Source organism: Taurulus bubalis (genome assembly GCF_910589615.1).
Source record: "Taurulus bubalis genome assembly, chromosome: 10".
Taxonomy (NCBI): Eukaryota; Metazoa; Chordata; class Actinopteri; order Perciformes; family Cottidae; genus Taurulus; species Taurulus bubalis.
Window position 1 is genome coordinate 24,544,833 of NC_136598.1, and position 27,500 is coordinate 24,572,332.

Genomic DNA, 27,500 nt, shown 5'->3' on the forward strand with positions numbered 1-27,500 from the left:
AAACTGCATCATAATGAGGGTTCGATTGAAATATCACATCAATAAATCAGAGCAAACTTGGTCTTTTATTAAAAATGCAATATACCAGACAGTTTTGAAGCGATTGAAGGCTCAATTTTATATATATATATATATATAAATGTATTTTTAGCTTCTGGAATGTAAAACTTGTATCACCATGTGTGAGAAGATAATATCAACTCGAGGTCCACTTATGAGGATTTTACGAGTTTTCATTCCACATCATCAAGTGGTTGCTTGAAGGAGGGAAATTGTAACAGCGTCACATTTTAAACATCTTGACCTCTTCCAGTCGATGTCACACGATAGTTGGTGTCGGTCTCAAATGAGTTTTTCGTCCTTAAAGTTAAAGTTAAAGTTGAAATGTTTCTGTAATTTCTTGCTGACAAGAAGGTCAACACCACTAGCATGTTTAGACCGTACAAATCTGTAGCCACTAGCCAGTTAGCTTTGCTTAGCTTAGCACAAAGACTGGAAACAGCTGCCTTCCAGCATCTGCAAAGCTCACTAATTTTTACGTTTTTACACTTTGGATGTTGCATGCAGTAGTGTATGCAGTCTTTATGCTAAGCTAAGCTAACCAGCTGCTGGTTATAGCTTCATTTTTGACACATTATAACAGCTGTTTGAGTGTGTAACCTTTGGCAAGAAAGTGAAAATGCATATTTACACCATTTGGATGCAATTTCCCATGATAACACGTGGGATATGCCAACATTTTTCGGTTTTAGGAGCCTTCGTACAGCGCATTTGCAATATGGGACTCACATGGGTCCCCGTTTATAACCACAAGCCAACTAGCGAGCAGTTTGCATCGCGAACGAAAAGAACAAACACACCTTTAAACATCGTGAAAGATTTGTATACACATGTTTTTTTGGGCATAAACAACCTTTATCAAGAAGTTGCTGCAAGGAAAGAAAGAGGGAGGCTGTGTTCTCACGGTCAGTGGAAAACTGTAAACAGGAATATATATATAACAGCCTTGGACTATTGTTTTTTTTTCAGAATAAGGCAAAAAAAACTGAATATTTTGTGCATTTATACGTACTCAATATCTACGTTCAGAACTGCTGTCTTACCGTGTCTTTAGGAGCTGCTAATGCTAATGCTCTTCAAATATTTCAAGGCCTTTTGGCAGCAAACACTGCGAAACTCAAGGATGAATTCATGTAGAATGACCTTATCAGACATGCATTTTTCCAGACGAGTCATCCCATAAAACACTCACTACTTTGCATCGCCCGAGTTACTTAAGACACACGCGTAACGAGACACAGGCTTGGCGACTTGTTCTGCAGGAGATAGCATCTTAACTGCAACATTTCATCTTTAACAACACTTAATTTGCCCAATATGTCTGAGATCTTCATGTCGGGTGCCTCCCCGGGCCTCGGCGTATGGTGTGTGTCGAGATGGAGGAGATAGGAGCTGGATGAAATGCGTAGCGATAGCCCAGAATATATGATGTGTTAAAGGGACATTTACGCTCCACTTATCTTCCCTCTCAGTCCAGATCTCCGTCTGCTGCTCTCCAAAGACGGCCGAGGATGAGACTCTGCCGGTTGCCGTCGTCTGCTCGAACACAAACTCTCAAAAAGCGCACAAATGCACCGTCGAACAGCTGAGGGGGGAGGGGCAAACAAAAAAGCAGAACTCCATGAAAACTCTGCTTTAAATGTGCACGGTCTGGTCTCCCGACTTGAGCGATTACGCCAACGGCTTCCCTGGAATTTGTCCGCAGGTTTTTGGTTCTGTGATGAGTGAATATATTTGACTGACATTCGTGCCCATCAGCTGAATCACACCCACAAAAAATAGAGGAAGAGGAGGACTCACTTTGAGGTTTCGTCTCTCGCCCTTATTCATGGCAACTCGGAGACGTACGTCACTCCATCTGAGCTTTGAGGCCGAGCGGAGAAAGGGCAACGGGTTTCTTTTCCCCTCCTTTCCCAGCGCTCCCGCCCGCTCCCGCCTGTTAAATATGCAGATACAGCAGCGCATGAGGCTGCTCGCGGGTTTGTTGCAAGAATTGGGTCAGCGGCGACGTCACAGCGCTTTAAAAGCGAAGCAGGGCTTCTTTAGAAACTCCCGGCAGAAGGTCTGGCACTTCTGGAGGAGAGAGGGAAACTGTAAACCGTCTGCAGCTGAACTGCGGATGATTGATGTCGGTTTTATCCTCCTCCATCCTCATCCTTATGATGTCAAAAATATATTCACACTGCAACGTGAAGACACTTACTATAAATGGATTCTGCCACTCGGATTATTATTCTTTTTTCTTACTTGTATTAGGGAGAGGGAGGAGGGGGTTATCACAACCAGTTTGCTGTGTGCTACAACTCTAGCTGCTTCTGGTCTGAGTTTATTCACATTTTGGAAAGTTGATAGGGTGATTAGCTACGATTAGCCGGTTAGCTAAGGGCAGTTTGTGATGAACGTACAGCTCTCACTGGATCACTTTGTTACTGAGGAAAACCTAAAAACAAGAGGATTCTCAGGCAAGGTTTTTGTTTTTCTATATCATTTCTAAGTGCAGCGCTAACAGCGCAAACTACGGCTTAAGTGCTAACAGAGCTAACGGGGAAACTCACATGCACGAATATATAACGTGCACTAAAAGCAGCCAACGTCTAAAAAGCAATGGAGAGCTTGCATAACAACACACACAGAGGGAGACGTGACTTTGCGATATCTTTCCATCGCAAATAACGTTTTGTTTCTGCCATGTTGATGCTCTGAATCCGGTGTTTTGCACCTACAAAGATCACTTGCAACACACCACCTAATGTGTCTAATCAATGACCTGACAGGTGACGAAGGCGGTTTGATTGTGACCAGTAAGCCAAAGGCTCTGACTCACGCTGCTCTGGCTCATCCGTGTTGATTGTTGATCCTTCTGTCTGTGATTAACATCGATCCCCTTGTTAGCGAACGTGACCCCCGAGCGCTGACCTTCCACTGTGATTACAGGAGGAAGACAACGGTCTGAAGTAGCAGGATTAAGAAGCAGAGACGGAGCATCACGCTCGTCCTGACCCTGCTCTTCATCTGGGTTTGATGCATTTCCTCCTTCACGCGGGTCTGCGAAGGGAAACTGAAGAGGAGCTTTATTAAAATGGCGTCATAGTGATGTCATCAGGGTTATCTCGGGTGGAGCGTGGAGGCTATACGCATGCATTATTAAAAGAAAAGAAGCCTGCTTTACACGCTGGGGGCGTTTAGCTGGCAGAAGGTGAAAATAAGCTACAAGTTGCATTGTGGGAAACGTAGGATTCTGTCGTTTTGGAGTCAATCTAGGCATAAAGAGTGTGAATGTCTCATGCGCCGCTTTGACTTTGACCATTCTTTATAAAAATCAGCGTCAGAAGTTCCCCCCTTTTTAGGAGGTGGCAAAACAAACACCAGAAGTGGGAGGTGCTCTTTAACGTCTTTGTAGTTCTTACACTCCGTAAATGACTGTGAGCTGCTCCAAGGTTTTTTGAAGTTTTTTTTACGTCCTGCACTCGAACTGCTGGAACCGGTTGTTCCCCTTGTTCACAGGCGACGGATGTTAACTTCATCACAGTTTCATTTTCACGCATCACTTCTCCAGAAGATTACAACACCTAACAATGCCAGATGTAATGTATTTAACCAGACTCCCTTTGCATGAAGTCATTGTGTAAATGTATCAAGAATTAAACATGCCAAATTTCTTTTTGGAGGACGAGGGGGGGAAGTAGCTGAGCTGAAAATGTTCCAATATGTGACTCATCTCACGGAACAAGAGGTAAGATGCTCCAATGAATCATCTGGCTTTCTGTTGGTTCCTTTAGTCGCTCGGAGCAACAGACGAAGGAACGTTCTCCCTCGGATATCTGGCAGGAAATCGATTCGTCACCACCAAGGTGGCCGCGCGAGAACCCAAAAAACTCTCCCCGTGTTTTGACGTCGCCCGCCTGCAGCCGCGTAACTGAACCCTAAAAAACATATAGCGAATGTCTGCTCGGACCCCTGTTTTCAGAGGAGGCTCTGGACTCGGGGTCCCGTTTTTTTTCCCGGACCCCGAGGACGACCAGATGGTCCAGTCGGAGCGCGGCCAATGCAAACAGGACCCCTTCGAAGCAGAACAAATCCAGAAAACATATATAAATAAATATTCATCGGCATGATAATGCGTATGGGGCTCGTGCCAATATAAATAAAGAGTCTCCGCCCATCTAGGTCACTGCTGAGGTGAATAAATAGAATGCAGCCTTTGTCTACGCTTTCCTTTCTCTCACTCTTCCCTTTCTATGAATTTTGACAGCTTATTATACTTTTTTTTTTAAAATCTGTCATTCATCATTTGCACCTAATCTTTCCTGTCCTCTTCTAATCTCATTCTTCCTCTTTTACTTCCCAGCTGTTTTGTCTTTCATTTTCGGTCCAGGGCTGGCAACCTGGTTCCTGGCTGACATTATCATCTGTCGCCACACACACACACACACACACACACACACACTCAAGCTCTTCCCATTGAGCCGGTCCAGTGGCCCTCACCCCTGGCCAGGTGGTAGTGATAGGCGGGGGGAAACGTTGGACCTGCATTAGCTGTTTTGTCTCCTTGTTTATTTGATATCTGGCCTGAAAGAGGCGCAAAAAAAAAAAGAGTGGAAAAAGAGTGAAAGGTGAGATTGTGTGTGTTTATTTCATATTTGGCTGAATATACAACGGGTATAAAAAGAGAGGGGGAAAGAAGGGGAAATGAAAGACAGATACGTCAAAACAGAAGTGTTTGACTGATTCGCCGGGTGAAAGAGAACGAGGGATGTAATTCTCCCCATCCATCTTGGCGTAATGACTTCATGCTACTCGCTCGCCGAGCCGGCTCGTAAACAAACGGGGAATAAAACAAACATGTTAAGCCCATTTCTAAGAGGACGAGGGGAGCCTCTTGTCTTCCCGCTTTGAAAGGCACTCTGCTGGGGAATAATTAAGGCGGCTTACGGCTGAGTACAAAGGCAGAATATTGTCGAGTAGCATTATACTGCCGTGTGTGCGTGTGTGTGTGTGTGTGTGTGTGTGTGTGTGAGACTGAGTGTGAGGCCGTGGCACCTGCACGATTGTCCAAAAAACATTGTTTGCATGTGAATGTCGTGTAGGTGCCCTTCTGTGCTTTCTGTTCATTGTGTGTGCACCTTGGTGTGTGTTTTTGCATAAATCTAGTTTATGTGTGAAACTGTGTGTGTGTGTGTGTGTGTGTGTGAGAGAGAGAGAGAGGGCATCTCTGTCTGAGAGCATTAGCAGCGAGCCTGTTCTCTGTATGTCAATGAGGGGATTAGATGGCTATTCATTAGACGGGCTTTGATAGGTGAGCGGCCGAGTCCATCCGCCGCCAGACGGGGAGGCCGGGGTGATGGACGAAGGCCGGTCTCTCCTCTTCATCCCTCTTTGTCTCCGGCAGCGCTGTCTCGTCCCGTTCAACATCATTGGGAAGAGATTTCCTGTTTTTTTCTCCAAATGATGGAAAGCTAATCATTGGATTCACCCTTTTATTTGGAGAATAAGAACCTCCTGTTCTGCAAAATGATGCGCAAGTCTCTTGAAACTTGCATTCTCTCTCCTGACCACCAGGGGTCGACTGCTCTCGTTGTATAGAAGTATATGCTTCATGTGTTAAAGCTGCATTCTCTCTCCTGACCACCAGGGGTTGACTCTTCTGGTTGTATAGAAGTATATGCTTCATGTGTTAAAGCTGCATTCTCTCAACTGACCACCAGGGGGCGACTCCTTTGGTTGTATAGAAGTATATGCTACATGCGTTAAAGCTGCATTCTCTCTCCTGACCACCAGGGGGCGACTCCTTTGGTTGTATAGAAGTATATGCTACATGTGTTAAAGCTGCATTATCTCTCTTGACCACCAGGGGGCAGCTCCTCTGGTTGTATAGAAGTCTATGCTTCATGTGTTAAAGCTGCATTCTCTCTACTGACTCCTCTGGTTGCATAGAAGTATATGCTTCATGTGTTAAAGCTGCATTCTCTCTACTGACCACAAGCGACTCCTCTGGTTGTATAGAAGTCTATACTTCATGTGTTAAAGCTGCATTCTCTCTCCTGACCAACAGGGGGCGACTCCTCTGGTTGTATAGAAGTCTATGCTTCATGTGTTAAAGCTGCATACTCTCTCCTGACCACCAGGGGGCGACTCCTCTGGTTGTATAGAAGTCTATATAAATAACTCTACTTCTCTTGATGTATTCCCTCAGTAAACATTGTAAACATGAGTTTATGTCTCAATCTCTAGTTTCAAGTCTTCTTCAATACAGCATGATGTTCATTTAGTAAATTATGGTCATTTAGAGTCAAACAGACCATAAAGCAGGGGACGCTTTAGGGGCGGGGCTTAGTGTGATTGACCATTGATCCGTATTCCAAGATGGCGACGTCAAAATTGTCGAACTCGAGGCTTCAAAACCGCAATCCACTTCTCATATGAGGCATGGACCTTTTATTGAGAGACAGTATGTGATGCATCACAGTGAATGCAATGTTATCTAATTTGCAACACAGAAATGTTGGCATTGAATGTTTCTGCAAACCACAGAATATATTCAATGTCAAATATTTCTAAAGATAGGCTACATAAATGCGCTACATATTCACATTCACATTTGCAGTAAATGTGCTAAAACATCCCGTCGAGGAAAGATATCACACTTTAGTAATATTATAATGTTCTAAACTGACAGGAGGCTGCCGTCCTTTTCCACATCCCCTCCGTGTTGAATCTGCCGCCGTTATTCGGCTGAAGTGACGGTAAGCGTCACTTCAGGAAAACGTGGATTGACGAATGCCCCAATCTGTCAGCGTTGGATGTTTTTCCCGACGAGCCACGAGGCTTTGAACGCAGCGTCAGTGGAGCGAATGGAGAGATAACGTTTGCCCGAGTAAGCCATCGACGGCGGTGACACATGGTTTTTATTCCCCTACACAAAAATCCGCCTGACGTTTTTGCTGAAAGTACACACTCTGTTCAAAAGATGAGAAAAGACAACTTCACGTGTGGAAACGGGAAGAAAGTGACACGTTTTTGTGTGTGTTTGTGTATGCGTGTGTGTGACACGAATCTTTTAAAAGCAGGCCACAGGGACATAAAAAGAAAAAAGATGTTCATCCTCTCCTCTCCCCTCCATCTCCTCCTCCTCCTCATCTCCTTCCTCATCCTCAATTTTCTCCGAGGGGCTGGAGAATATAGGCTTGAGAAGGAGGGAGGAGAGGCTGTCAGTTGATGAGGAAGAGGAGAAAGCAAGGGATGAGGAGTGGAGGGAGCTGGGGACTCATTCTGATCCCTGCCTCTTAATAAATCTGTCAGAGCGAGACAGAAAGAGAGCACGAGAGAGAGAGAGAGAGAGAGAGAGAGAGAGAGAGAGAGAGAGAGAGAGAGAGAGAGAGAGAGAGAGAGAGCGCAAAAGATGGATCCGTCCGCAGAGGTCTTCACCAGGTGGTTTTGAAGTGCAGATCCATTTCTCCTCTTCCTCTCCTCCTCTTCCTCCTCTTCATCCTCCTCCTTGATGTAGCACTCTACGGATTCCGCCTGCATTCATTTACCTGTTGTTTTGAGGGGAGAGTTTTTTGATGCGTTTTACCTGGTGGGCCCAAGTTGTGTCAGAGATATCCCATCCGATGAAGTCATTTTAAACCAAAAGTATTCATAGAACTCGACTCACACTTCAGCTGAATGAACATAAGATGCATTCGCCTGCAATTCCAAAAATATTTCTGGTTTATCGGTCTAGTTAAACTACATGTTTCCTGGTTTCATAGCTCTTAAAATAGTCAAATAACATTATTTTGAGCCACTAGTATTAGTTTCAATCTTGCTGATAACCAGCCAGTGTGTTTTTAAAAATGTAAGTGGTACTCCATAGATTTATTTTGTATTTTACTTCAATAAAGTCATAGTTTTGAGAGATGGATTCCAAAAAACAATGGTCAATGTGAATTTGAGGCAGCAGAGGCTGAGTCCTCCTTACTTTTAGTCCTCAGTAAATCCAATTCCAAAAAACACTAAAAAATTTGAAAATAGAAATTTGTGTCGAAGCTGCACTAATCAATATATTTACATTAACAATGGCTCCAATGACCAGTTACGGGGAGTAGCAACACCCACATGTAGCAAAGATGCTAACAACGTTTTTCAGAAGCGGTTGGGTAGCGTAGCTATTTTATAAATAATGTCACGTTTCCAGTAACAAGCTATTTTTTACATTATGTAGAGGTGTAGCACGACCGAATGGTACGTTGTTATATTTTCTCAACATTTTGCTAACGAGCTAATTCATTTTGCTAAGATTAGCCACCAACGCAATCAAAGGGATGCAGTATGTAAGCATCTATGTTAGATGCAGTATCTTAGCATCTATGTTAGATGCATATGTTAGCATCTATGTTAGATACATATGGTAGCATCTATGTTAGATGCAGTATGTTAGCATCTATGTTAGATGCAGTATGTATGTTAGCATATATGTTAGATGCAGTATGTATGTTAGCATCTATATTAGATGCAGTATGTTAGCATCTATGTTAGCTGCAGTATGTTAGCATCTATGTTAGATGCAGTATGTTAGCATCTATATTAGATGTAGTATGTTAACATATATGCTAGACGCTGTATGTTAGCATCTATGATAGATGCAGTATGCTAGCATCTATGTTAGATGCATTATGTTAGCATCGATGTTAGATGCAGTATGTTAGCATCTATGTCAGATGCATTATGTTAACATCGCACTTTTGGATTTTGGATCTGTACTTGATGAGCAAGTGTCAAAGCAATCTTCAGAAGTAAAAAGCTAACGTTAGGCTATAAAGGAACTACGGCCATGGTCACATGACCTTTCATCGTCACCACCGCTACGCTAAAGGCGCACTAGTCGGTGTGATGATTTTTTGTTGACTTATTTACCCTTTTTTTAAGACACGTAACAGCCCCCACAATTCAGAAGCGAGGTCTGAGCCGATGTATTTTATGTTGTAGAACAACAAGGTGTAAATCTCTTAATCTTGTGTTAATCGGACATTATTTCAGGCAACTAACAAGAAACCCATCGACTTCGAGAGGAGGGAACCAGAAGTGATTTCAGGACTAATTGCTGCAGCGCTCCATAAGAGGATAATGTGCCAATGTTTGTGTTTACAGCTGGCTCCAAAGCTCCCGAGTGGCCCAAAAATATCAATTAGGGCTGCATTAAAAATCTAAAGTCCCGTTGTACTTTGTTGGTAGTGTGAGTGGGAAAATAAATGAAGGAATCAACCAGCATGCAGGTGTTGATTTTCCAGAAAAACTAAATTAATTCGGTCGGCCCCAAAAAGGGAAACATACATTTTTTCATTAGTAGCCCCAAACAGTTTCAGGGTTGTTTTTCCCCGTCACATCTAACTCACTGTGGCCTTGATTTTTACTGCAATATAAAACTCCTGCAGCTCTGTGAAAACAGCACAGTCGTGGCTACAAATAGAAAAGACTCAAACACGTCTTTTCTGCAGTATTACGCAGTTACAACGCCATAAATCATAAAGAGAAAGTGCAAGTAGAATTTCTTTGATAATGTCTTTCATTTGAAAACACTGGAATGTATATATCCAACATGTTTCCATGTGTCCTCAAGTGTGAACAATTTCAGGGAAAGAAAAACATGGGGGCTTTCGGTGCTGTACATATTGAGCTATTTACATTTTTACAACCTCTCCCGTCCTTTCCTCTCTGCAGCCTGCAGTTCACGTTTCACACAAGTTTTGTCACATTGGTTTGCCAGTTGCACAGAATTCAATATTGTTTTACAGGATCTGCTGAAAGCAAAGGATTTATTTGAAGCAACATTTTAAATGGAGGATGAAATATAGCAATTTTAAGCTGTGTTTTGGCCGCTTTTTCTAAAATGAAGCGTACATCACTTAAGAACATCTGACGATAATTATGTTTTTTACAGCTTCTGGCTACAATACACGATGTAGTTTAGGACACTGGCCATCCTCCCTTTTCCTGGAGAGTGAAAAAAACCCAGATCAACCAGTTTGTGGTCTTCCATGACCTTTAATATATATATATATATATATATATATATATATATATATATATATATATATATACCTGCTGTCTTTGGCCAATCGTGGAGGATCTCTGGAGTCAATCGCCCCTCATTTGGAGCCATTTTGGGAATCAAATGCACTTTGACAAAATACATTATTATATATAAATGTGTCCTCTCAAGAGCTATGAACTAAAACCTAAATATTATCAGTGAAGCAGAGAACAAGTATACTGAACATTACAGATATTTTTAAAGGGGAAGTTCACTTCTTTGTCTTAAAGGGTCAGGCGGGTCAGGGGATTAAAGTCCCCATATGTGCACCTTTCTCTCAGCGTGTATGTACTACTAAAGGAAACCATAGGAGGAAAACAAGGCTTCATGATAGGTCAAATTTGTTTGGTGGGGGCGGGGCTTAGCGAAGGGTCAACAGAGTTGTGGTGCAGGGATGACGTATATTTGAAGTTAGGTTTGCACTGGTTTCCTCGAATAAAATATTGAAGTTTGGATATCAGAAAATAAATAAACCTCCATGATACTCACATGTTTAGTTCAGCAAGATAATCTTCACCTTTTCATGATTAAAAAGCAAGAGTTATCTCCACGTTTCCACAGGTCATTGCAAACAACCTCTAATTGAACAATGAATTAGCACATCTTGTAAACGATGACTTCAAATGTACATCTGAGCGATGCAACAAGTCATCATCATCATCACCATCATCATCATCATCGTTTCAGACGCAGCATTAGCGCATTTGCATTTTTTCTCTCTGAGTGACGGTTCTGATGGCGTCAGCTTTTATTCTCCTCCGCCGACAAATGTCAGCGGAGGAGTGAGAGATGATGCTCCTCTCCATGCAGCCTTCCTTTGATTCCTCCACTATCCCAGATGACAAGTGCTTCATCTCTTCCTCTATTTACGATTGACTCTCTCCTTCACCCCTGCCTCCTCGTCATCGTCTCTCTCAGTCTGTCTTTCATGTGCAAAAAAAAAAAAACACGCGCAAATGTGTGATATTATTATACAGTGTGTTCTGGCTCCCAACGCTGCACATGAGCTCCATGTAAAGCCCACACGAAAACATCAAACGCTAATAAACTCAACAGAGAAACAATAAAAGGAAAATACATGCTGCGGCCGGTAAAACCCACATATTCACACACACACACACACACACACACACACACACACACACACACAGCTCCCTGCAGCCAGGAAGAGACTACATGTATATATTTCCTCTGTTTCCTCTTTGAATTGTGTTTATTATTGTTTCATATCGCTGCGATAGTTTACGGCGTCTCTGTGACACCACGACTCCCAGTTGGAGAGTTAACACTAGATAAGACGGATGTGTGTGTGCGTGTGTGTGTGTGTGTGTGACTTGTTATGGCACGTCCCATTGGCAGGCCATATAACTCAGGTTAATGTTATCTTATTTCACACAGCTCCGAGGCAACCTCAGGGAGTAGATCATTTGGAGCGCTCTTATTACTTTTCATTAGGCTAATGTGACGGGTGAGGGGGGCTACAACAAGGGAGGAGGGCCAGACACACACACACACACACACACACACACACACACACACACACACTTGCACTGTGACACACTCTGCCGCAGCCCTCTCATGAGCGCGTGGGCGTTTGCAGTCCGCGTTTGAAGCCGGCGTCATCGTCTTCTCGCCCTGAACCTGAAGACTTTCCCGCCCGCTGCTGGGATGCAGATCACGATCAGACCGCTAACACGCAAATAACTTCTTAAAGATATCGATCAGGAGGGTTGTGGGTTGCACCGGGGGAGCGGGGGCGAGGATTCAAAGCTTCTGCTGCCTGGGGGGGGATCGTGGGTATATCACCTTTGACCCCCAAGACGTGTGAGGGAAAGAAACGAGAGCGGCAGAATGAAAACAACGTGTTTTTTACTCTTTTGTGTGTGCCTTGTGGTATTTTATTGCTTTGGGCCCCACAAAAAAAATATAAAACCCGCGATGACATGTGAAGCTTTGCTTTAGTTTAAGATTAGATTATGGTCGGGTTTAGTTTAGGCCAAACACTCATGTGAGCCACGTAGAGCGGAGGCGGGAGATAGAGGTGTGAAGTGGAAAAAGATGTTGATTCTGAGTTTTCTTTTCAAGATGTATCGTGAGTGTTCCTTGTTTTACGTCATGGCCAAAGCTATGTGAAAAGTATGAACCACACAAGTTTATGAGAACGCTACGACTTCTTCTCCATAAGTTTCGTGGGTGTGTGGGACGAGTTCTGAAGTTTTGAGCATGAGCAGAAATCTTGCTCAAACACACACATGAGCTGGTAACGTCTAGAGGTTTATTAAGGAATTCAAGGAAGGATTCATTCAGCATTTAAAGAGAGAACTTCCCCACACAAAAGACACAAAAGAAGAGGAAGCCATTACTCTATGTGTGTTGACTGAAACAAGTTGATCTACAGAAGAATTACATTCATAACTTGCATTCATTTTTGCAATCTCCTATTGTTTGTTATTGATTGTTTTTTACACCTCACACACTTAATATACACATACATACTTGCACTTTTGCACTTCTACTGTTTACATTTAATTTAATTCCTAAATTAATACTGTGCCTTTCTTTCATCCCAGATATTTGTATTTTATTTTATTAGTATTATTATTGTATATATCTTTCATCCCTGCTGTTTTGATATCTTATTTTCTGTCCTTAAATTGCTGCTACTCGACACCAAATTTCCCCTCGGGGATTAATAAAGTATATATTCATTCATTCAATACATATTTGAAAGCAATACAGAGAGTGCCTGAGAGCCTTACGGTATTATATACCAATAGATATATATAAAAATGTATTTATTTCCATAAAAAAAGGATAATTTCACCATAAAATATCGCGTAACAATTAGCCAGAATGCAGGAAATGAAGCTTAATAATGTAAAATAAAAGCGCCACCCCCCCTGCGTTAAACAGCATCTCCGTGTTGAATGTTTGGTAAAACACAGAACACATGCAGGAGGCGCAGAGTGATGTGAACCATGTGCAGAAGCAGACGTGTGCTCCTGTGCATGTGCAGCAGGATGACCTCCTCCTGACTGTCTGAGCGTCTCTCACCAGCAACGATCACCTGGCCGGCTCCATCGATCAACTCCAGACTCGGTTTGCCAACAGGCAAAGTGAATAGACCGGCCTGGAATATTAAATTAACCCCGGCTGTGGGCATCAGTGACGCTTCCATTAAAACACAGTAACACAGTGTATTTGTTTTAATTATCCATAATTCTGACATTCAATATTCAGTTTATTTTATATATATTATGATGTTAGAGGACAACCCAATCACATTTTTTTCTGGGAGTGTGGTGGAGTTTAGAAACCTGGAGTTATATATGTATATTTATTTTATTTTACATTTATTTTTGATAATCTATTTTTTTTAAATTATTAATTAAATATATTTGTTTTATTCTTAGATTCAGTATATTTAAATGTGGCTACTTATTACGCTATTCACTATTTCACAAAATTCCACACAAAAAAATAAATAATAATCCTGCAGAACAGAGTTTTGAAACAGCAGATACATGAACAATAATTACTTTGACTTTGTTTCTGAGAAACAACTTTTTCCTTTGTTCCAGTTTGATACGACTCCCACAGACCTCACTTTCTGTTCCTAAGGAGAAAAAGGCTGAAATCGTCCAAATCTTATCTTGAACATCTTCTTTCCACAGAGCTCACCCAGCGGACACGAGGACATTTTAAGCTCATGACTGGATGTTCTCTGTGGAAAAGCTCCATGGGAGTTGTGGTTTAAGTTTTTCATGTCCACAGGCCTGACTTTTTAATCAGAGAACCAGACGCCGGTGCTCCTGTCCTCACCCTCAGAGGCTTCTGCCAGGCATCAGAGGCCGAGAGGACCAAGAGCAACACTTCCTTTTCTGATTGCACGTCAAACTCTTTGCATGTCTCACACACATGTACACACATACAGGTTATCGTAGCCACCCTGGGGCTCTGGTGCTTGGCATCTGTAACCATGAAACTCACTCCCAGTCTCCCCTCCACCTGCACGGTGGTCTGCAACATCACCGGGATCACACTCGGATTCTTTCCCCTTCCATGTTTGGCCAACGGAGGAACAATGTGTCGGTTTCAGCCAACTGCTAACGACGGATCCCCTTTTCTCTCTCCATGATTTATTTGACTTTGTCTTTTACCCCATGTCTCTCTCTCTCTCTCTCTCTCTCTCTCTCTCTTTCTCTCTCTCCGTCCTCCTCTCCATCTGCTGTCCAGACATTGAGCGACATTTGGTTTTATCTTTTCTTTTCTTCTCCTCCTTGCAGTAAACACCTGCACACACGCCGAATAGGGGGTAAAAAAAAACAAAAAAACTTGATGAATAGCGCAGTTGAAAGACTGCTGACAGCCCTGAAGAGAGATCCCTTTCACATGCACAACTACTGGGAACCGTGTGTGTGTGTGTGTGTGTGTGTGTGTGTGTGTGTGTGTGTGGGGGGGGGGGGGTGGTAAAGCCTGACCTGCATTTACATTCTCATTCAGTCATTATCAGTCATGTTAAGAGCATTCAAATGTTTGCGGTATGGATATGTTTCAGTCTGTATAATCTATAATCCATCATAAATTCCTCATGCATATAAAATCTTATTATTGTAGTCATATTGGTGCTTTTTTGGGGGGGGGGGTCAAAAAAAGTAAAGTGAGGGAAACCCCCTCAGTATTTTACCACGCCAAAAATGTTGGTAATTTATTATTGCTTTTAATAAACAGCGAGCCGGTAACCCGACCGCTTATTTAACAGGGCCAATGTTTTCACATGTTTCAGCCCATTAAGCACAAATCGCCTGTGTTTTACGTTCCTGCTGACAGTTTTCCAAAGCATACAATACCTTCTTTTTTTTTTATGGATGGATTTCTCACCCTGCAGTGCAGCTGCTGCTTTCCATGCATTTCAATGAGAAAATCAACTCGGGGAGACTTGAAACTTGCGTGGGATAAGTGATCCATCATCGTGAAAAATGTGTTGCCTTTACGATGTTTGGCAATGTTACTTCATTGTCGTTTTGCGCAACAATCAAGAAACACAGGCTGATTTTAAGAGTCTGTGACATGTGAATTATGTGACTTTTGCTCAACAGCGGCCACTGTGGCCACACGTGGTAACTACAAGATAAATGAGTCAGTTTATTTAAACGGTAGGTGTGTTATAATTCATTTATTTGAGGTTTTTATGTCGTTCTGTAGCTTCCTTGTGGTTCAACCTATTTTAAAATTCTAATTTTGATTGAAGTGTGTATGTTATTAGCGTCAAAATGTGTTTTCCAAGCCCTCATGAAAAGGTTTCCCCACGTAATCCTGCATAACGACGTTACTACCGTAGAAGTCAGGTTACACACAATTTTTACGCCCAGCACCCACGTTTTGTGAGCAGCAAATGTGCTTTGAGCCCTTCTGTGCACCCATAGTATTCACCATCATGGACTTATATTTTGATTTTGTTGAATCAGCAATTAGAAACGTGGCATGTAAATATGCACGTCTTTTTTTGTTTTTGTTGCTAGTATATTCATTATGTTTTAAACCCAGTATTTCTGCACAGTTAGAGATAACGATTAGGTCACACAAATATTATTAGCAGAGTGGAAATCCTGTGCAGCCACTTCAGTCAATCGCTTCAATCTGTAGCGAGCTGGCGCTCATGCTAGTTATCCGCTAACTTCCACTAGCTCTACGCTAACTCCCTGACAACCACCGAAGGTAGCAGCCCCGGCTTGACACCCGACATGGGCAGGGGGGACGCGGGCAGTAGCAGCAGCAGCGGGGAGCTAGCAGCAGGAGCGGGGAGCTAGCAGCAGCAGCGGGGAGCTAGCAGCAGCGGGAGCGGGGAGCTAGCAGCAGCGGGAGCGGGGAGCTAGCAGCAGCGCTAGCTAGCGCTGTTCCTAGCTTGCTACAGCGGGACACTGACCGGAGGTAGGAGCGGCTTGTAACCCGACTTTTACGGTACATATAAATACATATATCTCATCCATAATCTGTATGTAGTACCTGAAGTAACTCAGATGGCAGTCGGCACACAGGTATTGAATTGATGGCTTGAATTGAGCATTTTTATTGCACATGAATTCAACTTAAAAAAGTTCAAAAAGGAAAATGATTTCTTTGCGTGTAGTCCTAAATTGTCCGAGGGGGTCCTTCGATTCACCACGAAGAGTTTTCTGAAACTATTTCTGGAAGACAAGTGGGCCAATCGAAACATCGTTGCCATGATTTGTAAAAATGTCGTAAATAATGTGACGTTTACAGTTTATTGTCTAAAACGTTCAAACCCACCAGGAAAGTTTACGCACTCGAGTGACATGTCTTTACTCCCGAGAGAAAAGCCGCGCAGGTGTTTTCACAACGACGAAACGTCTGAGTTCTACGCCGCCGCTCCGGTTTCACGGCTCTGCACCGTGCACGCCATGACTTACGGGGAAGCGGAGCCGTCGTTAACGTTATTAGCAACACCTGTGCTTCTCCTGCGAGGACAAGTCTGAGCATGTGCAGTGAGCCAATCAGCTGGAGTAATTGAAAACACCTGTGCGAGCGGGGGCCTGTAAGCTGGTGGATTTATTCCCTGTCTAGTAAATGTTCGCCGGCATCTGCGCGCAGCCATTTTCTTCTCTGTTAACCCTGAAAATGTTTTTATTACTCGCCGCTGCCTTTTGAACCGCGAACGCGCCAAAGATGAAGAAGATGAAGGGAAAACGAGTCTGACACGCTTCCCGAACGGCGGATTTAAGGTGGATTTAAGGTGGATCTACGCAATCAAACCAACAACCTTGCATGTGATTAATATCTTACTCGTGTGCCGACCCAGGAAATCAGTTTATTTTATATATATTATGATATTACAGGACAACCCAATCAAACATTTTTATGGGAGTGTGGTGGAGTTTAGAAACCTGGAGTTATATATGTATATTTTATTTATTGTATTTATTTTATTTTTATGTAATTTTAGTTTCATTTAATTTCATTTAATTTCATTTTGTTTGTATTTATTTTATTTTTATTTCATTTCATTTCATTTCATTTTCAATTTCATTTTCAATGTATTTATCTAATCTATAGATTACACAATTTTTTTAAATTATTAATTATATATTTTAACCTTGCATGTGATTAATATCTTGCTTGTGTGCCGACCCAGGAAATCTTCAGTATATATATATATATATATATATATATATATATATATATATATATATATATATATATATATATATGTATGTGTATATATATATATATATGTGTGTATATATATATATATTTTTATATATATTTTTATATATATATATTTTTATATATATATATATATATATATACATACATATACGGCCTCCCTGCTCATCTCAGAACTGACTGCAGAGAAACAAAGAGCCGCTCACATAAAGCATGAGAATGCATATCTGGGGGCCACGGGGGCCCCGCTGAGTCACTTTGGTTAATGCTCCGGTAGATGGACCCGGGGCACTCGTTTTGGCAGGGCGCTCTCGGAGCCGTCGCCGAGATGATATACAGCAGCTCTTAATACACTCACTGGCTCTCAAATATGTAATGGAGCAAATTAATGCAGTCGCCTCGGACGGAGACACTCAGAATTGAAAACCAATTCAATCAACCTTTGTCTATCTGTGTCATTTCTTTTTCTCCCCTCTCTTTTCCATCAGCTTCTTCTTCTCTCTGCTCTTTGGCTTCGAGATGGGAAAGTCGGGGGGAGGGGGGTGTAAGTGTGGACAGCGCTCGTGAAGCCGGGAAGAGCTCATCCTCTCGCCGTCGCTGCCTGGAATCCATGGCGGGATCATTTGTTAACTTCCTGCAACAGTAATGGTAATGCACTGCAATCTTCATCCTTGGCACAAAGTCACAGCAAATATACAGGCCGCATTTCTTCTTTTTTTTCTTCCAACTGATGGTTTTCAATATGTCGTTTATCATTATTAATTGGAAAACGTTGAGTTCCAAACGCTGGATCCAGATTGGATTTTTCTTTTTTATCCGAGTCCAAAAAAGAAAAGAAGGAGAAGAAAAAAAAGAAAAGAACGTGACCCGCCTCCTAATGGCCAACCTCTGGAACGGATTAATATCAGACAGAGATGGAGAGAAATCCTCCATAAATCAACAATATTGTTTTTTTTAATCAAGGATTCACGAGATAGAGAGAGGATCGAGAGCTCAATCAGAGGATCAAAAGGTTTGAGGTGTGTGTGTGTGTGTGTGTGTGTGTGTGTGTGTGTGTTCAGATCAGCTGAGGGACGAGACAGGAAGGAGGCGCCGCTTCTCGTTCCTCATTCCTCGCCTCTGATATTCGTCATAATCTCTTTCAGTTCGGATCCTCCAGTTCACCCTCTCATTCGTTAACCCCCAGTTCACCCTCTCATTCGTTAACCCACCCTGAGCCCCTCCCCCGCTCAGCGCTCCTATCTCACCGTCACACGCGCGCTCGATGCCTTCGCTAATAGCTTTAGTGGATTGGCATAAGCCGGCTAGCCTGGCGCGCTACACGCTAATGGCATGTTGTACACGGACCCCAGCGGCGCCGCCGTGTTATTAGTGTCTTGTCATTAGTGTGTTGCTGCCTCCCTTCCATCTGCTGCTCCCCTCTCCCCCTCCACCCCCACGCCTCTCCAGGGTGGTTCTGGGATACCGTCCCGGTGACCTCCGTGGCAAGGCTGAGCCGCTTAGCGGCGCCACCCGACGGCCGCGCTCGGCGACGTGACAAATCTGGTTACCTGAAGGACATCCGTGCGTCAGCGCTCTGTGATCTAATCACACACGCACACGCACACACACACACACACACACACACACACACACAAGGCTGGATATGATCTATTGCCAGAATACACACACACACACACACACACGGCCATGTGCACTGTTGGATTTCTCAATGTATCCTCTCGAAGGCACACACATGCAGGATTGTAAATTAAACAAACACACACACACACACACAGACACACACACACACTAGCGTTCACCCTTTAAAGGGGAACTCCAACAATTTTACACATCAAAGTCTGTTTACAGGCCCGGGGAAAACTACCGCATGTGTAAAAAAAAAAAAAAAAAAAAAAGTTATAAAAAGCCTTTTCGTGACCTCAGAGGGAGCCGAGTGAAATCTGATGAATTGTCTCCAGTGAAGGTGTCTTTTGGGGTTTAAAGAGCCATAGGGTCCTGGGACCCTTTTGTATCAGGTCACATGGTACAAATCAAGAAAAAAACATGGTATAAATCCAAAAAACGAAGAAAAAACATGTTATGTTATCAAGTTAAACATAAAAATCAGAGCTACAATACTATACAATCCCCATGTACAACGTCTAAACACACACACACACATAAAGCATGACGCCGTGGTCACTTTGTATTCTGCGCCACCTGCCGTCGTTCTCTTTCTCTTCCCGTCGTCCCTTCCCACTTTCTTCTCCCCTTTTTTTTCTCCACTCGGCTGGATTTTTCTGCCCGGCACCAGCCCGGCTTGAAATAGAAAGGCAGCAAAGAAGAACAATCAAAGCACCTCCTACAATAATCTGTTCATCCCCTCCCCTTCCTGCCTTTTTTTGGGGGACTTTTTTTCTGCATGTTTCATTGAGTTTTCATAGCTGTCACCTCTTAGCGTATCCCCTCTGCGCTGCCTTCCTTTTCCTTCCTCTCAAGCAGCGACAGAGAACTAAAACATAGATGATGAGATTAAGGGAGAAAGTCAGGAAGCATGAAAGAGTGAGACAAAAAGGGATAAGAGGGATTTCCCAAATGGAAATTGAGAGTCTGCAGACGAGTGACGGAGACGGGAGCGTCTCCGAGTCCCTGTTTCCAGTCGGAACCGACAAATTGTGTTTGATGGCGGTGACTTATTTGAGGTCCAGTTTGATATTTTAAGGCATTAAGAGGACTAAAAGCTGACATCCCTCATATCCTGAACTCATGTATGAGGCATAACACGGTCGTGAGCATGGCACTAGGCCTGGGGACGCCTACCGGGATCATGCTGAGGCTTTTTACTGAGATTTATTTCAACTTTGATCTTGTTTTTCACAGTCATACCAACGTTTGTTACTCGTCAAGCGAGGTCGTTGACACGTGGCCCACGTCTCGCTTTAAATGCTTTCAGAAAATGGGTTTTGGGCGATCGTTCAGACGTCGCAACAGGGAGGTTACGAACAGGCCGCCATGTTTTGTTTTTTAAATGTTTTTGTAACCTGTTGAGCCCCAATCGGGGGACCCTTTTATATCAGGATAATCCAGAAAAAAATGGTATAAATCCCCCCCCCCCCCCCCCCCCAAAAAAAAACATGCTCGGTATCAAATTAAACATAAAAACCAGGGCTACAGTAATATATAATCCCGATGTACAACCTCTAAACACACTCAAAACAATAAATGGGATTAGGGGTTAGGGTTATTAGGGTTAGGGAGCAGAGAACCAATCAGGTACATTGCATAACACAAAGGGGCGTGTCCCAATTCACCTGTTTTAACCCATTGGAGAGACTTTTTCTTGTCATACTACATTTAGTTTTTGGCCAAATGAGACTACTTTTTTTGCAATATACAAAAAAATTAAAAAGTCTGCACAAAGGTTAAAAAAACATTTTTTTTTTCTTCTTCTCGTTTTTCAAAAGTCCTGACTGATCATTTATCAGTGTGATCTAAAAGTTTAACTGTTATTTGCCCAAAGTATTTACGTGTAGTTACACAATTTTATGTCGGGGCATTTCTCCTTCTTATCCTAAATATGGTCTTTGGGCTCAATTTTGGGGAACAATTTAAAAAATGTGAGGAGGAACTGGAGCAGCCTGAATCCCTTTCAAACACTAATGGTGTCCACACCAATGGTGACCCCTAAACTTCTTCTCCGTCTTCCCCACATGCTCCGTGACTCAGATATGAAGTAAAAAAAAGAAGAGCTTCTTCATTTGGGTTGGAGGAGTTTGACATTCTCCTCCGTCTCTCTGGTGTAGCTGTCATATTTAGTTTCTGGGTCCCCGAGGAGGGAAAATGGCAGCGGTGGAGGAAGAGAAGGGAGGAATCTCCAAAGACCGAGCTGTCTGCTCGGGACCGGAGAGTGGCGGAGGCAGATAGTGTTACACTGCACCCGGGGGAGAAGGGGGAGATATGACCAGAGGGATGGAGGGAAATATATATATATATATATGTGTGTGTGTGTGTGTGTGTGTGTGTGTGTGTGTGTGTGTGTGTGTGTGTGTGTGTGTGTGTGTGTGTGTGTGTGTGTGTGCAGAGAGAGGGGGTTGTCACGGAAAAACATGGAGATATATAGAGAAAGAAAAAAGACAATGTATAATGTGACATAGAAGGTTAAAAAAAAGGGGAGAAAAGAAACCCGACCAGTCGTCGTTGACCGACCGCCATTTTGAAAATTGTAAAAAAACTCATGCAAGGAAATAGTTGATATATTTCAATTTACCTGGATGTTTTGAACTGCTTGTTGTTCCTCTTATGCAATTTTTTTTCCAGGGCCGACTGGTTCCCATGCTCTCTCTCTCTCTCTCTCTCTCTCCCCTTAACAGAGTGGGTAGTCAGTGTTTGTCTGAAGTGGCTCGTCTACGATAAAAAATTGTAGACGAGCCACTTCGACTGTGAAAAGACAGCTGTGGTGAGGTGGAAGAGACGAGGAGACGAGGAGACGAGACGAGGAGAGAGATCCTTGAAGGAGGAGAGTGCTCGATGAGAGGAGAGAGAGAGCGGGCGAGCGGAAAGAGTTAGAGGAAGGGGTTTTGGGGGATTTGGAGGAGACGAGGAGTGCTATTAAAATGATTAAAAGGATGGGAAACCAGAGGGTCGAGAAAAGTGGAACGTTTGAAGGGTTTGGGCGGGGGGGTAAAGGGGTTTGACGGCCACATACAGTGCGCTCTTTCACCATTTATTGTAACTTCAGTCGCTCATATCCATCACTTATTAACTGCGAAGTAAGTTCTAAAATGTTATATGTTGGGCTGGAATAACAAATCTGTCACCAGTATTTATTCAGGTGAGCTAAATAGATTCGGAAGAAGTTGCCAGTAAACTTTATTTTGTGCTCGTTATTATCCTGTTATCCTTCGAGTTCTTACATTTCAATGATGTATTTTTTGGGAACAAAGGTTTATGATATGGAGCTGCGTTGCCAGATGGGAAATATTAACCTATCGTATGTTGTAAACGTGTCATTTAAACATGTGTGTTCGCTATTAAGCCGCTAAAGAGCTGCCAACACAGTGAGTTCCCTTTGACAGGAGATCGTTTACTTCTTTTGTCTTTATTTCATGCAGCAAAAATGTTAGCTAAATACACCAATATATAAACTGTATGCTCCCATGCGTGATGCAGCTCTTTATTTTGTCATTAAATCACGTCAGTCATCAACATATCTTTCAATATATTTGACGTATCTTAGTTTCTACGCATTGAGCATAATTCAGAAAGTAAATTATTAATATTCCTGAAATTCTAATTTACCAATAATACACGCATGGGTTTTGCAATGTGTATTTTACACTGTTTCACGTGTTGAATTTGTCATTCAAATCAATTCTGGGTATTTATGATGGGAAAATGAATGAAGTGGTCCACTGTATTTCTACTCACCAAACACTGAACCAGAGGCACCTTTTAATAAACTGCCCACATTTCATTTTTCACTCAATTTAATAAACCTGTATTGGCACGCTAATAAAAACTGGCACACGTTATAGAGTTACTGCTGACACACTGCAAGCACCACTGGCTGTTTTTTATTTTAGCAAATAAATAATAAAAGCATCGGTCATAGTTGTAAAAACACAGAGGGGGAAACTCAACGAACACACACACACAAAACGCCGACACATGCTGAGAAAAATGCCTGTAATATCTGATTTGGCGGGATGAGAGGAAGAGGAGGAGGAGGAGGAGGAGAAAGAAAGTCATTGTGCCTTCGCTCAGAACATTGCGAGCCTCCAAAATGGACTCCATCGTCCCGTCGGCGTAATAACGGTTATGATTTCTCCCCTCGGGGGAGCGGGAAGTGCGGCTACCTCCCGGAGAGAGAAACCCAACCAGTGGCTTCGCGGCTACTGGATTCATTTGTTTGTCTCGCTGTCATGTTCTTTCTCTCTCTCTCTCTTTCCGGGAGCTCTGACTCTCCGTGCCGCCGGGTCAGTTCCCACTAATTGGGGTCAATGCAGAATCGAATTGCGCTCATATGGGCTAATTCATAAGTCTATTTCAGCTGACAGGCAGGGGAATAGGTTTCTTTTGCTCTGCTAATCCTTCTATGGGGTTTTGTGTACAGTGTCAGGTCGAAGCCCTTTCATTTTCCACACTACTTTGGGATGCGGTCTCCTCGGTTACAGACTATGACAAAGAGAATTAGTGGTTTCTGACAGTCGAGCGCTTATTTCTTCTTTCCTTTTTTTTTTCATAAAGGGACCAGCACTTTCACCCCATTCCCTCCCTCCCTCATTGCCCCTTTATAAAATCTTCCCTTCCCTCACACACACACTCACAGGCCACTGTACTGGTTTGTGTTTGGTGCCATATGTTCTCTTTGTGGCTAAAGTTTCTCTTATCCGGCCTCCGCAGCAAAGTGAGAGGGGAGCTCGGCTCTTTTGTAGCCCGACTCCCTGGAAAGGGATGGAGGGATGGGAGGCAGGAGAGGAGAGAGATAAATTCTAACAGGGGGCCCTCCCATTGTCACCATGATTAGGGAATGAAGCAAACCAATTACATGTCTTGTGTGTGTCCGCCTGGTGCTTCTTCATCTCCCTCATGACGTGTGAACTGTACAGACTTCACCAATAAGTTTAACCAAAGTCAGGCGGCGCACAAAGTTTCCCTCCGTGAAGGAAGGGAGCGCTCCATTCATTCAAAGCATGAGAGGAGAAAAAATAAACGTCCCTGGAGGGAGAAACACAAGCGATCACGGGACCAGGAGGGCGCGGATAATGCTGAATAATGTTTTCATATTTCACATCTGCGCACACTAAATACTGCATGTGTGGCTGAGTGTGTCAGTGTCACGTTCTCTGCTCAATAATTCATGAGCCGCAAAAGAGAATTAGTTATGGACTTTGTTTTTCCACCGTAATGCTTAAGTGATCGTGTTTGCTTTGTGGTGGAGCTTTATTAAAATGGGCCCTCTGTGTGCCGTGTTAACACCGGTAAGTTATTATAAATCAACGCAATTATATGTATTTATTGCAAAGGAATAGGAACATCTCCCTCTCGGGGTTTTCTAAAATCGCATTATGTTATTTTGGAGTTTCCAATGAAGGGCCATAGCGCAGATACAGCCCATTATCCGAGGAATTATTTCAATATTGGACGATTCAGGTCGTCAGGATTTACATCAAATGCAAATATTCAGTACCAGAAATACTGTTTTTTCTGTATATGAACACATTTAAGGCCGTAGAGGGACTTTTCATGCAGATGCGTTTTTATTAAAATGAACCACGATCTCTCCCTAACCTTTACCAAGTGTTTCAGTTGCCTCACACTAAACATGGCTTTACTGTAGATGTTTTACCAACATTTAAGTTGATGGTGAGACTGTGTACAGTTGCCTGTTTACACAACAAAGACAACTTTTCATTATATGTCCTCCTGATGGATGTAACGCCGGCTCCAGCTCTCTTTTTTTGCTCTGTTTTTGGTCTCCACCTTTCACAAAGAACAATATCTGTGTCTTTAGCGGCTGAACGCTCCACTGTGATCACTACCTCGCCGCTAAATGCATAAAATACACACATTTTTAACGTTGTCAGCTGTTATTGCTCCATTTCTATTGGTTCAGACGGCCAAAACCACCAGACTCCATACTTGATTAAGTTTAGGAAAACATGGGGGTTTGGTTAAAATAAGTAGCCTTCATATGTTACGTAACTTTGCGCTAGTTGGGTACGGTAATTCCCGAAACAAAAGAACCTTTTACCTTTAGTTTCGCAAGGGACACGAACATTATATCTCGATTACGGCGCTATGTTTATGGTTCATTGCTACGCACCTTCCACGAGTCAAATTCCTTGTATGAGCAATGCACTTGAACATGGGTCTCCTGGGTGAAAGTCCCCTTCTTACCCAGACATAAGAGGCTGAAAAACCCAGAATAACGGTTGTTCAATCGACTGATTTAAAGCGGAGGATTAAACCAAAGTCGTGGGCTGGAGAAACAAAACGACTGTCTCTTTAATTTTACTCACTTAATCAGTTTTTATAAAAAAAAATAAGTATTTTTTCTCACAGTTTGATAGGCATGATCCTGTAGTCAGAGCCGGATAATTAATAATAAACACAAGTGTCGCAATTCATTTGACGGTAATATAAAGACGTGGAAAATGTACCCGTGTACCACTTAATTACGTGTACCGGGTACATTTCAGTCAATGAGAGAGCCGTCCGCCACCATCACCGTAAACACGCTGGAAATTAAGAAACAAACGGGTCGACTGGCGGTGGCTCTTTATTAGCAGCAGAGCCAGATGTCCACCGCCCACCTGCACTCTCGACCCGTCTGCATGTGTGTGTGTGTGTGTGTGTGTGTGTGTGTGTGTGTGTGAATACGGGTGGGATCAATCTGAGCTCGAGGGTATTCGATGTCAGGAGCGTTAGCACTCATCTGTGCGTCTGGGGAGTGTGTGAGAGTGTTAAAGACAGCGTCTTAAATATCCACCGCGTTCACTCGTATCGACCACAGCCCGTTTAACGTGTGTGTGCGCACAAGTTGTTAGCGGGAGTAGTTTGAGCGGACGCATGCAGGCGTGTGATGCCCGCATCCATCTGCATCTCCCCCTGACGGGCAGAATATTTCGCAACGGGAGAGAAAATCACGCATTTCTCGCGTTAAGACGGTCGGCTGCCTATTTGGATATGATCTAAATTCCTTTAATGTCCCATCATCATCATCATCATCATCATCATCATCATCATCATCATCATTGCTCTTTTAATTGTTTTGCCCTCCCTCGCTCAGTTTACTTTGCTTCACTGGAAGCACCTGCTAGCTATTCACTCAGCCACTTAAGACGGGGGAATTCAAGCAGAGAATGACTCATCGTTCTCTTATTAGCTAGCAGTGTGTGTGTGTGTGTGTGCGTGTGTGTGTGTGTGTGTGTGTGTGTGTTTAGGAGTGAGGAAGAGAACAAGAGCTTTTTGATTTATGTCGATACTCTGCGTCTCCCACCTCTCAGATCTATGTGGGCCCTTGTCAACTCTCTTAACAGTTATGTGTGCACTTAAAATGTATATCCATGGCCATTCGTGTGTGTGTGTGTGTGTGTGTGTGTGTGTGTGTGTGTGTGTGTCCGGCCCCTACAGCTGCACACCAATGGCTTCCAGATGTCCATCCGTCTTAAGGTAGCCCACGTTGACAGGTGAACTCTCCACTGTCTGAGAGGGACGGCGGCCATCATTCATTCTCACTGCCCGCTCGGCAATTAACTGTGTACACACACACACACACACACGCACACGCACGCACACACACAAGTTAGACAAACAAGAGCCACATGCAAAACTCGGCACACACCCATGAAACCTATAAATGTAACAAACGAATGGCGACGCGCTGATTTACACGCGGAGAAACGGACACGATGGAGTTTTACTTCATCACGTGGAGAAAATAAGCCTCGTCTTCTAGCCCCTCCTCCTTTTTTCTTCTTCTTCTTCCCCGAGCCATGAACCCCGTTATGTGAGAATAAGTGAGAGGCAATGGAGACCAATTCATCAAACACATTTTAGTGGGCCTCTGCGGAGGGAACGAGCTAAAAACCCCTCTTAAGGGTTATCAGTCTGGTTCTGAATATGGGACGAAACTCAGGGTGCTCAGCGTGAGTTATGGACCGCGACGCTGCATTGTTTGAAATCTCCCCGGCCTCCGGAGTGAGTAAAAAGAAATGGATGGGGCTCTGTTTTAAAGACTCTAATTTCCGTTCTTTTTTAGTGCACCTTCGCTCGTTGGATTTATTCCTTTGCTTTCTTTTTTTTCTCTCTTCAGAGAGCGGGATGAGAAATCAAGCTCTCAAGTGAAGCTGTGACAGAAAGAGAAGAAGAAGAAGAAGAAGAAGAAGAAGAAGAGGAAGAAGAAGAAGAAGAAGAAGAAGAAGAAGAAGAAGAAGAAGAAGAAGAAGAAGAAAGAGACAGAAAGTGAATGAGAAAGACGGAGAGCTATGGCGGAGGAGTGTGTGTGGGATTGTTAGCGATGAAAGAATACATCAGCGGGAGGGAATGAGAGAGAGAGAGAGAGAGAGAGAGAGAGAGAGAGAGAGAGAGAGAGAGAGAGAGAGACATGGAAGAAAATTAAGGAAAAGAAAATAGGAGTGTGGTCGACAAACTCTGTGTTAGCTATTCTGACAAAAACCACAAAGAGAACACACACACA